This window comes from Rattus norvegicus, chromosome X (assembly GCF_036323735.1).
Source record: "Rattus norvegicus strain BN/NHsdMcwi chromosome X, GRCr8, whole genome shotgun sequence".
In the NCBI taxonomy this organism is placed as follows: domain Eukaryota; kingdom Metazoa; phylum Chordata; class Mammalia; order Rodentia; family Muridae; genus Rattus; species Rattus norvegicus.
The window spans coordinates 65533960-65552670 of NC_086039.1; positions in this window are offsets into that span (position 1 = coordinate 65533960).

Consider the following 18711-nt stretch of genomic DNA (forward strand, 5'->3'; position numbering starts at 1 on the left):
AAAAAAAAAAGAACAAAAAAAAAAAAAAGAAATGTGCTATAATTATCTAAGAAGAGGTAACCTTAATCCAAAAATGCCTCAATCACATTGGCCTGTAGGCAAAACTGTGGGTCATTTCTTGATTAATGATAGGAGGGACAAGACTATTGTGTACAGTGCCATTTCTAAGCATATGGTACTGGGTTGTATAAGAAAGCAGGTTGAGAAAGCCATAGAGATCAAGGTAATAAGTGACATTCCTCCAGTTTCTGCTTCAGCTCCTATCTCCAGATTCCTGTCTTGAGTTCCTGCCTTGACTTCCCTTCATGTCAGACTATAAACTGTGAGATATAATAAATCATCTCCTCTCCAATTTGCCTTTAGTCATGGTTTTTATCATAGCAAACAAGAATGAATAAGAAAGCATTGAGCCTCAAACACAGTCATTAATGAGTTTCATATGAAATCCCAGTTAATTTTATTCCCGTGCCCTGGAACTACATTGGAGATGAACAATTTTTCCCCAGGGGAAAAAAACTAACATTGATGTTTGTTAATCTCAGGTGATTAAACTAGGCATTCTGGATTATAGAAAATATGGTGCTCTACTCTGGTATTTTTATTAAGGGGCTTCTCCATGCATTTTGTTCCATAAGAGGTTTAATTACCCGAAATGTTTTATTCCACTTGGCTAAAAATTACTTTACCATAGCTTCTATTCATAACTATAAGTTTGGAAAACATGGAGTTACACAATTGTCTTATACTACTCTTTCAGAGGTGGGGAAATTGATACTGTGCCTTCTCAACTATTTCTCTTTATTCATTCCAACTCCATTCCATCATTTTAGATTCTCCTCATCTTATTTACCAATTCTTGTATTTAAAACCACTGTTTGCTAGTTTGTAAACATCCACTGAGGGATAGTTTACTTTTTTGAGGTGTCTCATTTGTTATCTGAATGGCTTAAAGTTTAAGCTTTAAGGTATTAAGACAAAACAAAACTTAGTTATATTTTGTTCCTATGCCTTCTAACCAGGTATTCTCAATTCTTTACAGCCATATAGATTCTGTCTACTTCTCATTAGTAGCAGATATTCTGATGATAGAGACTATAGGCAACCCTTAACTTATTTTATTTTTGCTGGGCTTAATAGTCCCATGTCAATTGTCATCTAAGCAGTTCATACCATCCAAATTGTTCCTTTATAAGTGCGATCAGCTTTGTCCTAGTCTGTCTCCAAGAACAGAAAAGGGTCCAAGAACACTATTTCTGGAGGAGCCTGAACTTCCAAAATAAACATATTGGGCATCAATCTACTTGTGTGACCTCCGAAATTCCTTGAATGCAATTTTTGTGACATTTATTTTGTTGGTGCTTTTTCTATATCTGACATGTCCATCTCCTATGAACACTATCATCTTTTTTCCCCATCTTTATTAACTTGAGTATTTCTTATTTACATTTCAATTGTTATTCCCCTTCCCGGTTTTACGGCCAACGTCCCCCTAACCCCTCCGCCTCCCCTTCTGTATGGGTGTTCCCATCCCCATCCTCCCCCCATTACCATCCTCCCCCCACAACAATCACATTCACTGGGGGTTCAGTCTTGGCAGGACCAAGGGATTCCCCTTCCACCAGTGCTATTATTAGGTTATTCATTGCTACCTATGAGGTTGGAGCCCAGGGTCAATCCATGTATAGTGTGTTTCCTGTTTGCAGCAGAATGCAGGGTCCTCATTGCATATCCAGTTTGTTAATCTATGTCTTTTTATTGGGGAGTTGAGGCCATTGATGTTGAGAGATATTAAGGAATAGTGATTATTGCTTCCTGTTATATTCATATTTGTATGTGAGGATATGTTTGTGTGCTTTTCTTCTCTTTGTTTTGTTGCCAAGATGATTAGTTTCTTGCTTTTTCTAGGGTGTAGCTTGCCTCCTTATGTTGGGCTTTACCATTTATTATCCTTTGTAGGGCTGGATTTGTAGAAAGATATTGTGTAAATTTGGTTTTGTCATGGAATATCTTGGTTTCTCCATCTATGTTAATTGAGAGTTTTGCAGGATACAGTAACCTGGGCTGGCATTTGTGTTCTCTTAGGGTCTGTATGACATCTGTCCAGGATCTTCTGGCTTTCATAGTCTCTGGCGAAAAGTCTGGTTTGATTCTGATAGGTCTGCCTTTATATGTTACTTGACCTTTTTCCCTTACTGCCTTTAATATTCTTTCTTTATTGTGTGCATTTGGTGTTTTGACAATTATGTGACGGGAGGTGTTTCTTTTCTGGTCCAATCTATTTGGAGTTCTGTAGGCTTCTTGTATGTTTTTGGGCATCTCGTTCTTTAGGTTAGGGAAGTTTTCTTCTATGATTTTGTTGAAGATATTTACTGGTTCTTTGAGCTGGGAGTCTTCACTCTCTTCTATACCTATTATCCTTAGGTTTGATCTTCTCATTGAGTCCTGGATTTCCTGTATGCTTTGAACCAGTAGCTTTTTCCCTTTTACATTATCTTTGACCATTGTGTAGATGATTTCTATGGAATCTTCTGCTCCTGAGATTCTCTCTTCTATTTCTTGTATTCTGTTGGTGATGCTTGTATCTGCGGCTCCTTGTCTCTTCTTTTGGTTTTCTATATCCAGGGTTGTTTCCCTTTGTGCTTTCTTTATTGCTTCTATTTCCATTTTTAATTCCTTCACCTGTTTGTGTTTTCTTGGAATTCTTCCAGGGGTTTTTGTGACTCCTCTCTATAGGCTTCTACTTGTTTATTTGTGTTTTCCTGCATTTCTCTAAGGGAGTTCTTCATGTCTTTCTTCAAGTCCTCCAGCATCATGATCAAATGTGATTTTACATCTAGGTCTTGCTTTTCTGGTGTGTTTGGATATTCAGTGTTTGCTTTGGTGGGAAAATTGGACTCTGATAATGCCTAGTAATCTTGGTTTCTGTTGCTTGGGTTCCTGTGCTTGCCTCTCGCCATCAGGTTGTTTCTGGTGTTACCTTGTTCTCCTATTTCTGACAGTGGCTAGACTGTCCTATAGGCCTGTGTGTCAGGAGTGCTGTATACCTGTTTTCCTGTTTTTTTTTTTTCAGCCAGTTATGGGAGCAGAGTGTTCTGCTTTCGGGTGTGTAGTCTTTCCTGTCTACTGGTCTTCAGCTGTTCCTGTGGGCCCGTGTCCTGAGTCCACCAGGCAGGTAGCTTGGAGCAGAAAAGTTGTTCTTACCTGTGGTCCAGTGGCTCAAGTTGCTCGTGGGAGGCTGCTGTTGAGCTCTCCCTGAGGGCAGCAACCAGGAGTGCCTGAGCTTCCTTTTCCCAGGGCCCCTAGTGTACCAGGGTCCCAGTTGGCGTTAGGTGTCAGAAATGTGGGCAGAGTGTGGCTCTTCTGGCTTTCCAGGCGTATCTGCCCCTCTGAAGGTTTAGCTCTCCCTCCCACAGGATTTGGGTGCAGAGAACTGTTGATCCATTCCCTTCAGGTCCGGGCGGTGTCTGGAGTGCAGGGGACCTGCTGCTCAAGTGCCCCTATCTTCTGGTTTTCAGCGGCGGCCCTATACAGTTTCCTCTTGGACCAGGGATGTGGGCAGGGGTGGGCAGTATTGGTGGTCTCTCCTGCTCTGTAGTCTCAGGAGTGCCCACCTGTCCAGGCTGTGAGTTCTCTCTCCCAAGGGATTTGGGAGCAGTGAGCTGTGGGCCAGGATCAGCAAGGTTGGGGCTCCAGCTAGAAACCGGAAGTGTCTGGAGCACAGGGAACCTGAACACTATCATTTTATAGTTAGTGCTACTCCAGGTAAATCCAAATCTATAAAAGTAAATGGTAATTTTGTATGCCATGTTCCTGAATGTGGCAACCTGGGAAGTATGGGAAAAATGTGTAGAAAACCATAGCTGTAATATTGTGTGTATGTGTGTGTGTGTGTGTGTGTGTGTGTGTGTTCATTTCCACATGCATGTATATTTGTGTAGACACAAGCAATCAGTCTAGGGTGTCAATTTCAAATATTATCCACCTTGAATTTGTTTCTTATGGCATCTCTCACTGTCCTAGAATTTGATGCACAGACTAGGATGACTTTCCAGCCAATGATCTTCCTTTATCTGCCAGCAAGATTACAGGTGCATGTTATCAGCTATCATACCCAACTCTTTATATGCTTGCTGAGGATCAAACTTGGGACTCATGTTTATAGGACAAATATTTTACCTACTACTATCAATCTCCTTATCTCCTGTACTCTGCTCTTCTATGTTTTCACCTCTTCACTATATATTATGTATCTGTTAGTCCATGCCTTCCTCAATCTCAGACTTTTACTACAACCTACTCCTCAATGGCTTATTTCATTTCTAGTAAAATTTATTTTTGAACCATATAGCTTATTTCTTCTTAAAATAATAAACCTTTCAAACTCAAATTGAATCAGTTTCCAGAATCCATTTGCTTGGTCTCAGTAATACATTATTACTTCAAATTTCTTATAGCATTCTGAGTTCTGGTTTTTTTGTTTGTTTGTTTGTTTTCTTTATCAGTTTCTTGTCTTTGTGGTCACCTACATCAAAAGTGTCTCATTTTTTTTTTGCTGTCTTGGGGTTTAAATTTTAGATCTTGGCTTAATGTAGACATTAGCTTGTATGCTACTGTCCTAGGATTGATTTTTCATTTATCTCCTGTTGGAAACTTACATAAGCAAGTAATACTACTCTGCTAATTCTCCACTTATATTCTCTGGTAAAACTGATGAGAAGCTGTACACAACATGGGACTAACCACTTCTATTACTCTAAGGAAACATTGCTTATGAGTGCCAAGCAATTCAGTAATCAGAAACATGATCACATTCTTTGCCACCAATTAGTTCATGGTTCCCTCTACGGAGAGTTGGAGATGTAGCATAGATTGCCTGGATTCTGTCTAACTAACAATTTTACTGCTATGCAGTTAAGACCAAATTATGGGGCTGATAAATAATTAGAAATTGAATGCTGCACTGGGCCTTTAATTCCAAAAATTGGGAGGCAGGCACTGAGAGATCACATGTTCATGGCCATCCTAGGCCACACAGTTATTTGTAGTCAGCCTGGACTACAGAATAAGTCCTTGTTCCAAACTAGAGTAGGTTGTTAGAATGTATTCGAGCCTTGTCTTGGAGGCCTGGAACTGAGGCAGGCAACAAAATTAAAATATATCTGGAAGGGAATACTCTTGTGGCTTGCTGAGTGAACTGGCACAAAGAGAGACCACTCTGAGCTAATGGTGTCAAATGTCAGAAACAAATGCCCAAACCAGCACATGCTTATTGTAAGTTATGAGAAAACATTTGACCTGTAAGAAATTAGACACTTTCAATAGAATTGACCCAGAAGATAAGGATTTTTCTTTCCTATATTTTCTAGAAATTAAGAGACTTAGATTCTAGCCATAGGTCTATTATCAACACCTAAAGTAAGCACAGGCAACTCCTGTTCCTATTCTTAGTCCTGTTTTCCCATTTTGTACACAGATTACAGCTCTGACACTAATTTTCCAGTCTTTCTTTTGTATATGGCAACCCCAATTTTGGCCTAGGGGTTGTACAGACACTGGCTTGTAATATTTCATGTTGCCATCAGAAAAGAATCACATTTCATCACAGCAGATACAATTCCTTGTTTCCCAAGACTAAGCTTGTTTTGTAAGTAGGGGGCAAATGTCCCTATCTACATGATGACAAATATATAGAAAAATTGGCTTATATATAAAAAGATGTATATGTATATGCATATATGGTGAGAATATGGAAGACCGTAGTGACTCTGCATAGCAATTTTGTAATTTATCTCAAAAACAAACAACTGTATTCTTTGGAATTTTATGTATTCTTTGGAGATTTAAATGTCTCTGCACACAAAATACGTACATAACTGCCCATAACAACTTTATGTATAATCCTGAAATATGAAAGCAACTGAAATAACCTTCAACAGGTAGATAAATGATCGTACATTAATGTCAAAATGCTGTTTCTAGGTCTGTAAGAAGAAGTTTGAGTTGAATACATTCTAATCACCTACTCTGTTTTGGAGCAAGATTTCAAACTGTGCATTCCAAACTGCCTCAAAATAGTGATATGATCTACGCTAGTGTTCTAGTGTTGAATTTGTGATAAACCTAGATTTTCCTCATGAGTGTCAGGATTACAATATTGTTTGTAACATAATAATTGAAAAGAAGGTCTTACATGTCATTCATAGGACATCTTCAGAAATTATAATATTTTAATGATGGAGAGCAAATCTGTGTTTACATTGATTTGAGTTTAGGATGGTTGTAGATATAAAGGAGTAGCACAAAATAATTTATCCTGATACACCGGTTCTCAATTATTATGATGATGATGGTTAGAAAAACCTATAAATATAATACAGTTTCACATGCACAAAGACTATGTGTAACAACTAGCATAAATTTTAATATGACATGTTGCTTAGTGCCATTGTGCTTATATCAGAGTGCTGGTTTTGATAACTGATTATGGTTATGCAAGGTATTGTAAGGAAACTTGCCTGGAGGGTATGCCTGGAGGGTACATGTGAGTGCTTCTGGAACATATTTGCAACTTCTTAATAAATCTGAAGTAACTTTCAAGATAAAAATGAAAAATTAATAACAGAGATGTGAGGGAAAATGATACTGAACATTTTGTTTATGAGGGAGGAGTAACTAGTGTGGAGTTTTTATATGATCCATCGGACATGGAATCAGGAGTATCTGAGTTCAAATTCCAGCTTTGCTCCTTTCCAATTGAATGATTGTGGATGAGTCACTTGGCTTCTTTACTCTTTAAGTCATTCATTTAAATAGGAATAATACTATTTACTCTGCTAGGCACACAGAAGTTTAAAGTACCTAGGTCATGATGGGTGTATGGTATTTGTTACTTTCCTAGAACTTTACAGGGTTTATAATGAAGCTGTCATTCAGGATTACAAATTCTATTGGGTGATACTGGGATTCAAAGCAGAGGAACTCAAGCAAAGACTTCAACAGTATTAAAGCAAGATGCACAGAGGCAAGGAAGCAGGCTAATGTATAAAAATACCCAAAGAGTGTTTTATGTTTACAAAGCACCTAGTTAAATCATCCCAGTGCATTGACTTAAGAAGACAGGTACCACAGTGATGGTTCATGCTGTTCAAACCATTTAACCCTTTTATACTTAATTGACCATAAATACTTGATTGCCTGTTGTCTCTTTCATTAGAAGGAAATGTGGATAAACTCAATTTCATAGACTAACAACTAATCCAGGTCGAACTATTTTATATTGTGCACTACTAAAATAAAGTTTTACAAAAAGAAGGAATTAATGAACTATCAAAAAGTGGTAGTAGGCAAAACTCTAGACCTAACCCTTTCAAAAGTTTGAGTGCCATTGATCAAGGCCTTTCTGCACTTTGTGCTTTAGTTCTTTCACGCTCTGTTTACTAAGGCACAATCTTGCTTGGGCAATTGATTGTTCTTTGTTTGGAAACGTTCAAGACATTTTATGAGGAATAAGCCTGGGCAGAACGATCCACAAGGTTGAACAAGTGTAGTTATGTTGAGAACTTTTGCTTGTTAATTTCTACACTTCCACACTGATCTGTTTAACTCTCAGTTTTCTACTGGTTTGTTCCCCTTTTTTAGTCACAAACCTTCTAGTAAACCAGGGCAGTCCTTGTTAGCGCATCAGGGTTGTATGGTATTATGCCCCAGTGTAGACAGTGGTGAGGCAGGAGTGGGTAGGTTGGTGCTAGAGCACCCTCATAAAAGCAGGGTAAGGGATTGCAGAGAGGAAACTTGGAAAGGGATAACATTTGAAATGTAAATAAATAAAATATCCAATTAAAAACAACATGATAAAACAAACAAACAAACAAATGTCCAATCCATGCATGGAAAAGGTCAAATAAATAAAGATCCTTGGCATTTTTTAGAAAAAGGGAGATGAGACATGTTTCAGGAATGCTACTGTAGTCATGCAAATAAACTTTGCTAGTCCATGTTATTCCTATAAAATCTATGGATTTAAAGTCAACACAATGGCTCCACGAAATTCATAGGCAAAACTAGAAAATATCATCCTGAGTGAGGTAACCGAATCACACACAGACACACACACACATACACACACACACACACTCACACACACACACACACACTCACACACACACACATGGTATGCACTCATTGATAAGTGGATATTAGCCCAAAAGCTCAAATTAACCAAGATACAATCCACAGACCACACAAAGCTCAAGAAAGACAACCAAATTGCAGATGCTTCAGTCCTTCTTAAAAGGAGGAACAAAAATATTCATAGGAGGTAATATGGAGACAAAGTTTGGAGTAGAGACTGAAGGAATGGCCATTCAGAGCCTGTCCCACTTGGGGATCCAACCATATACACACAGACACCAAACCCAGACAATATTGCTGATGGCAAGAAGTGCATGTTGACAGGAGCCTGATATAGCTGTCTCCTGAGGTGCTCTCCCAGAGAATGACAAATACAGAGGTGAATGGTAGCAGCCAACCATTAAACTGAGAGCAGGGTTCCCATTGGAGGAGTTAGAGAAAGGATTGAAAGAGGTGAAGGGGTTTGTAACCCCAAAAGAACAACAATACCAACCAACCAGAGCTCCCAGGGACTAAACCATCATCCAATACACATGGACAGACCCATGGCTCCAGCTGCATATGTAGCAGAGGTGCCCTTATTGGGCACCAATGGGAGGAGAAGCTTTGGTTCTGCCAAGGCTGGATCCCCTAGTGTAGAGGAATGTCAGGGCAGAGAGGCAGGAAGGGGTGGGTGGTTGGGGGAGAAGAGCACCCTCATAGAAGAACAGGGAGGTGGGATGGGATACGGAGTTTATGGATGGGAAACTGGAAAAGGGGATAACATTTGAAATGTAAATAAAAAAATATCCAATAAAAAACACCAAATACAAAAACAAAAGACATACACACAAACAAAATCTAGGAGAGATTATTTCATGTGACTGTGCACTGGTGTGTCCAGTGAGAATAGATGTTTTCATACAGTTTTACAAATCAGTAGAGCAGCGATTATAGAAGGTTTTGTGCCTATTAATGATTAACAATTAAAACGAGCTAAAAGTAGACTACATGATTTCTGTATGATTCAACATGCTTCACTAAGGTCATCTTTAATTATGTTAACATTAATACACGTAATGATCACAAAGATGGAACTAGAAATACCATTCATAATGAGGTAACCCGGACCCAGAATGACAAATACGGTATGTACTCACTAAAAAGGGGATAATAGCCTTGAAGTACAGGCCAACTATCCACCAATCCACAGAAACTCATTAACAAGGCGAGTTCGAGTGTTGCCGGCTGCAATCTGTTGGGAAGGGAAAATAGAATGGACATCAGTGGTGCTCTGGAGTCGGAGCGTGTGTGGACACAGAAACAAGAGACATCAGTTGGTTGGGAAAGAATGGAAGAAAAGAGGAATAAGAGAGACAACTGGAATTAGGGACACATCTTGAGGTGGGCTAGAAAAAAAATAAAGTCAACATAGTGAAGTGTGGTAAAATACTTGATATTTTTCCTCTTTGTATTTTTTATTTCAGTTGAATAGAGTACATATAATAAGAAGTTAAGGACTATGTAGAGATACCAGTACAAGTATCAGGGAGACCCTGATTCTGTGTTATAACTTCATTTAAAATATATGTTTACATAAAGTATACTTATATTTATTACATGTGACCTCAGGTAAATAAAAACTAATGATCTGTTATGGCTTTTTTCAAACACCCTTAATGTTATTTTTTTTCTCCTTGCTCTTTCTCCTTCTATATTGACTTCTCTCTACCGTTTTCAACTGAAGTCACCCATCTAATTTTCCCATTTCCCCTAATATGACTTACTCTCAACTTGATACAACCTAAAATAACCTGATAAGAAAGATTCAATGTGCAATTATTGAGAAAATTTAGCTTTTGGATATAGCTTTGAGGGATTGCTTTGATTATTAATTAATATGGGAAGATCAAGCCTACTGTGAGCAGCCCCATTCCCTAGGAAAGAGGTTGTGAACAGTTTAAGAACACTTCAAATCAAAATGAGCAAAATAAAGCAAGGGTCCATGTGTTTATTCCATCTCTGTCCCCGTCTATGGATGTAACACTTTAAATTGCTGCTGCAACTTTTGTGAAATAATGGATTGTTGCCTGGAAATGTAAATGTAATAAATTCCTTATCGCCTAAGTTGCTTTTTGTCAGGCTATTTTATGTAAAATAAAACTTATAATTCAGCAAGAATCATAGAGGGGCTTAATTTATATTTTGTATGAACTCCACAGCAATATGGGTATTGGAGCCAGGGACTCTCCTTTGAGTCGTAAGGCACTAGAGGTTATCTGTTAGGTTGGTTTCCTGAGATAAGTTATGAATGGTAGAAGGAACTCATTCACAATCATAGTCTTCCAGGGCAAGATATCTTTATTTTATCATCTTGTTGCACACCAAGCAGACACAATAGAGCTACTATTATTCTTCACTTCGTGACAAGATTTCCAATATTAGAATTTCTCACATCCTGCTCCAAGTATTTATTAAATCACTGGAAAATAATTCTTGAGTCCAGATATTAAAAATATTGATGGAAAAGAGATGGGAACCTGTAGAGTGTTTGAGAATTCATATGAAGCCATATAGTAAATGCATGTATCATAATATCTTATTGTTAAACAGTGTTTGCTGGCATATAAACATTTGTGAATATCACAGTCTTCATATGAGGGTAGAAGGACAGAGATTACTATGCTTATTTTCCTGCTGAGGAACCAAGGTTCAGTGACGCTTCGTGACATTTCTCGAATTTTACAAGATGAAAGGAGCTGAAAGGAAACCAAAACTCCTGGTCTCATGGCGGCAGTGACTAATGTTCTTTTCATTAAACAAAGAGACATCAAGATCAGCTGTGTGAAAGAGGGAGGGAGAGTGTTCTCAATTTGAATAAATTTGGTAAACATTGCCTTTTCAAAAATGCAGAAATATAAAACAATAATAATTTGCTCAAATCTCCATTTATCAGCTAAAGGGAGATGATGGGCAGATGGCTGTTTGGCGATCTCTTGTGAGAAGAATATGAATTATATCTTTAAAGATATTTGGGATAATATGCTTTCAATGAGAGAAGCTCCCAGCCAAGCACACTGCCTTCTCCAGACAGCATTTTTTGGATGCTGCCTGAATGTATAACTACTGTTTTTGAGCCTAATTTCTCTCACTTGTCTTGGTGGACAGTGTCCTACCTGCAGTGTTAAGGATCACTTAGCGGGAATGGATTCCTACCAGCATACACAATAAGCCTATACAGACAATGCATAGCATATGGCTATACTTAATGCCCTGTTGATCTCCTCGAGCTCTCAAGCCCTGCTTGTATGTCAGTTGGTTGAACATAGGGAGAAACGTGCTTTAATATTACAGGTATCTGTCCTGAGGCATTAGAGGAGACTTCAGGAGAAACAAAGGCGAGAAGATTAGATAAATGAATAAACTAAGTAAGTAAAATAAAAAAAAATTCGGTGATTCTGACTCTGTGGTGGATGATACTTTCACACATTGGAACTTCACTTTCCTGGTCAATTAAATGGGTCTAAATATATGTACCTGCCAGGTTGCTGCTTTCTTTGGGTGATGTGAGGACTATGAAAGCACCTAGGGGTTGGGGATTTAGCTCAGTGATAGAGTGCTTGCCTAGCAAGCGCAAGGCCCTGGGTTCGATCCCCAGCTCCGAAAAAAAAAAAGAAAAAAGAAAAGAAAAAAGAAAGTACCTAAAGCATTATATAAGTTGGTGCCGGGGAGATGACTCAGTCATCAAAGTACTTGCTTCATAAGCATGAGAAACTGGCTTTGCTCCCCAAAGTCCACAGAACAGTGCTGTGGCGCATGCCTTGATTCTAGTGATGGAAAGGCAGATATGTAAGGCTTGTCAAGCCATCTTACCATTGAGCTCCAAGTTCAGTGAGGGACCATCTCGAAAATGATGTGGAACACTTCTGGCCTCCATGTGCACATTCACACGTGTATATATATCTCCAGCATGTATTCCTGCACACGGGCATATACACATATACATGCACACACACAATTGTGTATACATACAAAAAACAATATAACTTTTTGTGATGGTAGGATGTAGTTATTATAATTCATTGTTCCCATGTCAGGGCCTCTTCACTTGCTTTTTTTCCTACCTGGGCTATCCACCACTTATCTTTAACGTTTCCTTGATTGAGTCCTTCTAATTTTTTACTTATCAGTCCTAATATTGCCTTCCCAGAGTGGACTAAATCATCCAATCTAATGCGTCACATACATATATAAATCCACCTTCTTTATATGACATATTTTCTTCATAGCATTCACTATAAAACTATTTAGCTTAATCTTCTCACTTACCTGTTATTATTTTTCCCCTATAGGGATGAAAATTCTGCAATGATAGTTATTTTGCCTATCTTGTTCTGTTCAAGAATACTTGGCTAATGTTTGGTTTATATATTTTTAATGGTTAGTTTGGCAAGTGGGGTGGAATTCATTGTTAAACTGGAAGGAGGTCAAGTGTTTGCAAAATTCTATGATATCATCCTTACATGTCTTCTACTCCAAAGTTGCTGTGTTTTAAAGATGCATCTGGGAATTGGCTTCCAGATCTCTAGTATATTTAGAGATTTAAAATAGAGAAGATTTGTTACATCTTTGGTCATTTATATACTGTCCTAGTTAGGTTTAATGGTCAACTTGACATAGCATAGAATCACCATGTAAGAAGCAACTTTCAGTTGAGGGATTGCCCAGATCGAATTGGTCTGTAGGCATGTCTGTGAGCAGTTGGTTTTATGTAAGAGGGCCTGGCCCACTTTGGGTAGCACCTTTTCCTGGGAAGATGGTCCTTGGATGTATAACAAAGCTCCCTGAGTATGAGCCTATGAGTGAGGCAACAGGCGTGTTTTCTGATTTCTGTTTTGAGTCCTTACCCTCAATGATGACCTGTGTAACCTATAAACTCGAATAACCCCCCCCCCCACTTCCCATGGTATTTGTCACAGGTACAGAAGGGAAATTAGAACATGTGCCCTATCTGCAGGTTTAGAATATTAAACTCTAATATTGCTTTAATGTTATATGCTGATTAACATCATAAGATATTTGAGCTAGAAGTGTCCTTATAAGGTTTAATCCATTTGCTAATTGTACAGTTAGGAAAAGTGAAGAAGCCGAGAAAGGTTAATTTTGATTACACTGCAGGTTAGAGACAAAACAGGATTCAGAAGTCACTGTTCACAACTCCCAATTATAAAACGACAAAGGTTCATGAGGCTCCATTCTCTGAACCAAAAGAGATATGAGGATTCATCAGATGGCTCTTAGAAGCTTCCAAGCTTTGAGGTTCTCAAATTAGTAAAGCAATTAAAAGCTAGCACTCACGTTTTTATTTAACACCTATTTACTAATGGTTTCCAACCATGGGAAACCAACCATCATTTTTTCAGGCAGGAAGAAGTAATATGAAACAATGAAAGAGCTAATAGTCACAAACACAGCAAAAGAGGATGATTGAAGGTAGAGAAGTCTTGAACCAGACAGCACTTAGCAGACTTAGGTTCTAGTGATGACTCACCTTCTGTGACATTATCCTTTCTATCTATGGGCTTTAGTGTCCTTGTATGTGAGAAGATGGTCTTAAATCTCTTTGTTCTTTATGTGATCCACTGTTTTTTTAATTTTGAGATTTAAATGTTATGTGAGTACAAGCATAATAACCTCTGTGAAAAATTTCCAATTTTTAGTTTGCTGGAGATGAAGAATTGAAGGGGAAGAAGAATAGTCCAAGAAAATGGCTGGAGTTTCAGACACCTAGTGATAGACACTTAAAGGTAGGAGACTTAGATCACAGTGGGATTCTTATTAATGCACATGTATTATGGGCTTTTCCAAGACTCTCTTGAAAGCTTGATCTCTTAGACATAGACATACCTACCCGCACATACCCCAGAGATTCACTGACTAGCTAAAACCTGTATAGGTATTTGGGAATAAGTTTAAAACCTGTATATGTAAGATCTCCATCTGGATGGAGCATTCTAACCAGCGACCTTCCCCTGGCCTTTTGTGACAGCATACTTACAGCTAGAGCTGTGTATGTGAATAAAGAGACTGAAAAAATCTGCCTATCCTGTTTCCACACCTTTTATAAGATATAAGATCTGATCTCTTTGGCCCCCCTTTTTTTCATTTCCTGCCTTTTTTTTCTGTCATTACTGAACTAAAATAATCTCTGAAAAGAAAGCCCATGAAAAGCTATGTCTTTTCCAAATTACACTTGGTGCTGCCTCTCTCATTTCTGTCAACTCGTTTTCTGTCTCAGGTATCAGAGATTTGTGTTTTTTCTTTCCTTTTATCCTTTTTGTTTCTCTCTTGAAGTTACAAGGTTCTGTCTACCTCATAGCTATGAACAGATGGGACTCCATAGAAATATGAAGAGGGCTTTGAAATGCCTGAAGTATTGTATGAGTATAGAAGGTCTCTGTAAGACAGGTCTTGGCTCAGTGCAGAGCTAAGCCATCTCAAGTTTGCAGTGGGACGAATAGATACAGAGTGCTACCTCTATCATCTGGGGCAATTGAAAGCTGAGTCCGGATGACTTTTTGAAAATGAAATGCCTTTCCTGGGTACTGATATATAACTAACAATTATGGGAATACTTAACTCAGGAATTCACTTTTTATTGTCTCATTGGGCCCATCACATTCAACAGTTGTGAACAGAATAATCTGTGTCCTCATTTGAAATAATATCACCATAACCTTTTCCTTTGACTATTCACCTCTTCTTGTTGATGATTCTGTTATTCTTACTCTAGAGATGGTTTTTCCAGCGTGTCAAATCTGCTAGGGCAGAATATACTCATAGCCACATTGACCAAAACTTCATTTAGCCTTCTGTGATTCTCTGGACAGAAGAGCATTTGGATACTGTTTTTGATATCAAACTGGCCATAATAGATTTTGTTGCAAAGACAGCCTTTGTACTTGGAAATTGGGTATGAATCATCAAGGATTGTTTTTGAGAACAGCAGAAAGGAGGAAATCTAGCAGAAAGGAGGAAATATAGGGATAAAATGAAGATCTGGCTCTGAGTTTGCTCATGAGAGGAGGTCAGGCAGCAAAGGGTACTACCCCAATAAGAGTTTCCACCATGATTACATAGGCTTATGAGTCTAGAACAGCATCATAGCGGGTTTGGTATTTTACTAGTTTTTACAGTTTCCTAGTAAGAGAGGGGCTAATTCAATGCAAAATCAGTTTTGGGAAATTGTGTTGAAAATTAAGAGATGATGGACTATATCATCTGTTATCCTGTCCATGGTGGATAGGTAAAAACATCAAGTTCAACGGAATTTAACTTTTAACAGGATAAAACAAATAGAGAAGGAATTGAATCTCAAATTAGATCAAGATAGGAAAAAAAAATAAACTCAAGAAAGGGGAAGGGGAGAGCCAAGGAATTCTTTGCATTAGAATTTGCCCCTTTGCTCATGGAAAGATCAAGTAGGGGTCAGGACCAATGGCTAATTCGTTAGATCTTCCTGGCTCAATGAACTTTGAGCTTGGAAGGAGAATGTCACTTAAGATTGCTTGAGTGTTGAAGCAGACAAAAGCAGGTGTGACATTTTCTTTTCCTTGTCAGTATTCAAGCTGGAAGTGGGGCATAAAACATTCATGAGAGAATTGAGGGTTTTCAGTGTGGCCTGAGGAAACCAGGTAGATATCAACACCAAGTGGTTTAGTAAAAGATGTGTTTTATTCCTGCTGTGTGTGATTTTGTTTGATTAATCACTTTAGTTCCTATTTAAGACTCAAAAGACAAACGTTGTGATATTTTTACACAAGAGAGAATGATCTTTGTGAAACTCGGGTGTGAGTGGTCTACATCCAGAGGCAAACCATTTATGTAGAGCTGTTTTGCTGGAGATGAAGGTTATCTGTATTTGAGCACTGAAATGAGTTTTTCAGACTCCAAATGTGATGAATTTGGCCTATGTTTTCTATAGATAGGGACAATCAAAATTGTTGCGAAGAAACATTTGGTTTGGATACTATGGCTTAGTGTGAGGGCCTGGAGAAAAGGTTGAATACATCTGAGAATTACAGAGATCCTTTCCAATAGAAATGTCTAATTCTGTAGGAAAGATTAGATTAGAAAGAGCGCAATGCAGAGGAGTAGCGACGCTTATTGCAAGATGTACAGATAGCTTGTGTAAAGGACCCTTCCTTCAACCATGTAAATAATGATTTTCTTCGACTTGCAACTACACTATCTCCATGGAGATACTCAGAAAACATTGCAATAACAGATAAATGCATAGGAACAACAAATTGTAAACTTTCTATTTAAAACCTTTTTTTTGTCCCCTGGAACAAACCAGAAGCATTTTCTCCCTTTGTATCATTACATTTACTTTGAGGGCTGAAGTTAAATCGCTCCATTTTTTTTCTGCCCATCTCTGTCCTTTGAGTTATTCAAACTCCAGATCAAATGCTAGTTTTTTTGCAAAGCTTCCTAGGCCTTCATCTTGTACTATTTGTTCCTGTAGCACTGATTGTCTAGACATCTTATGCCTGCCTCAATTAGGTATTTCCTGAGTATGGGTTCTTCCATTTAGTGTTATGTGCAGCTTCTTAGAAATAGATGATACTATGGTGAACGTTCCTTTTCATCCCCGACTTCTTCTTCCATTGATAGACTGGAAACATAGACTGGCCCCAGCATTCTTTCTGGGTACTGCAATGTTTCATAAAACTGATGGATATGGAACACTTGAGGACCAAAAAAAAAATACATGTCCACTGTGACATAAAGGAAAAGAAGACACTGGAGGTATCAAAAAGAAATAAGTGGTATTCACAAAGACAAATATTGTGCCAGATTTGGTGACACATACGTGTAAGCCTGGAACTCTGAAGGCTGAGGCAGAAGGATCAGATGTTTAAGGTCAGCCTTGCCAGCACAGTTAAGATGCTGCTTTAAAAATCCAACCAAATAAAAGAGACAAATATTTTACATTTTCTTTCATACTTATAATTTAAAGGAAAAAGTACATAGAAGCAAAAATGGTACTATATGGAAAAGGAAGGACTTGAGTGTGAATGGAAAGTAATTGTGGATAATATCCAGTAGTGGATAAAAATTATTACACATTTTCTTAAGGAACTCCACTATTTAAAAACCTAAAATACATAGTAATAAACATGTACTCCAAATTTTAAAATACATGAGACTTTTAGCATGATATAATGCACATAATTTTTCTCTTTTAAGAATTCATTACTAGCAGCAGGGCTGTATGTATCTTACATTAGTATGAGCGGCGAGTGTTCCAAACACCTTTATGACAGCTACCGGAACTCTGGCTCAGAGAGACCAACCAGCACGACAACTAGGATTAAACAAAAATGAGGATGCAAGGTTGGGTGGGTATGACTTGGAAGGAGGTAGGGGAAGGGATGAATAGGATCAAAATACAATACAAAGTTCTCAAAGAATTAATTACATATAAAATAATAATGCATGCTACATTATACATACTATACTAATTTTATGGAGAGAGAGGGAGAGTGAAAGAGATGGAGGGAGGAGCTAGTAGATCAGCAGTCCTGATCCTGCCTTTGCATGTCTGAACCTCTGTATCAGAACCCTGACATTTTCTCCTTTGCATTTCCATTAAATTATAAAGTCTCATCTTTAACCCATTATCTTCACAACACCCCAAGCTCTTCAGGGTCATGAAAGCCGGATTAGCAGCAGGTTGAGGTATTCTGACAAACTTCTAATATAAACCACTGCCAATAGATCCGTCTCCAGGATGGTCTGGGTGACAGAATTAAGATTTACTAATTCCTTCAAATGTGTTTATGTATGTGTCTCATCTCTATGAGTCACCAAACAAAACATAATTTGCTTCTCTCTGATCGCCTATTCAGTATTAGCCCATCGACACCATCTCCCTATCAGATACAGCATCTCAGAAATATTATAACAGCCTCAGATCTGCCTCAATTTTTTTCTTACTTTCTTAGTTCAGTGCAAATACCCCGGAGTTTGCTTATCTGCGTCATGGCTCCTTTGTGAGCTTTGATGACTGGACAATGATGATGATAGTTTTGGCACTAAATTGATTCTTGCTTATGCCTTAATCAGTAATTATTGACATCCTTGAAATCAGGTATTTTTCCTTTTGACTTCCTCCAGAATAGCAGTGTAGCTTCTGGGCAATAAAGGGTGGCTATAAAGTCACGAGACTGAGACTGGCTGTAACAAACACCAGGATTTCTTAAACAGAGTGCTTGCTGCATAGCCCAGGTCTCTGAATGCCCTTTCTCATTTTTAGTTCTAGTGCTTCAATCATTTTGCCTCTGACCTTCTATAATCTATATATTCCTGTTTCTTTGAGGCAGATGATAAGGAAATGACACCTTATGGGTCTCCTCTATCCTTCCTAGGGACATAGCTTAGTTGTTTTGGTTGTGACTCTAACACCTCTGAAATAGAAATGTAGCTAAAATTTTCCAAGGGAAAGAAAGGCTAGTCTGTGACCATCAGTCCTAGAGTGTTTTTCCTTTCAACCCTCAATGATTGAGATACATCTCCCTCTACCTACTGCTTTAGATT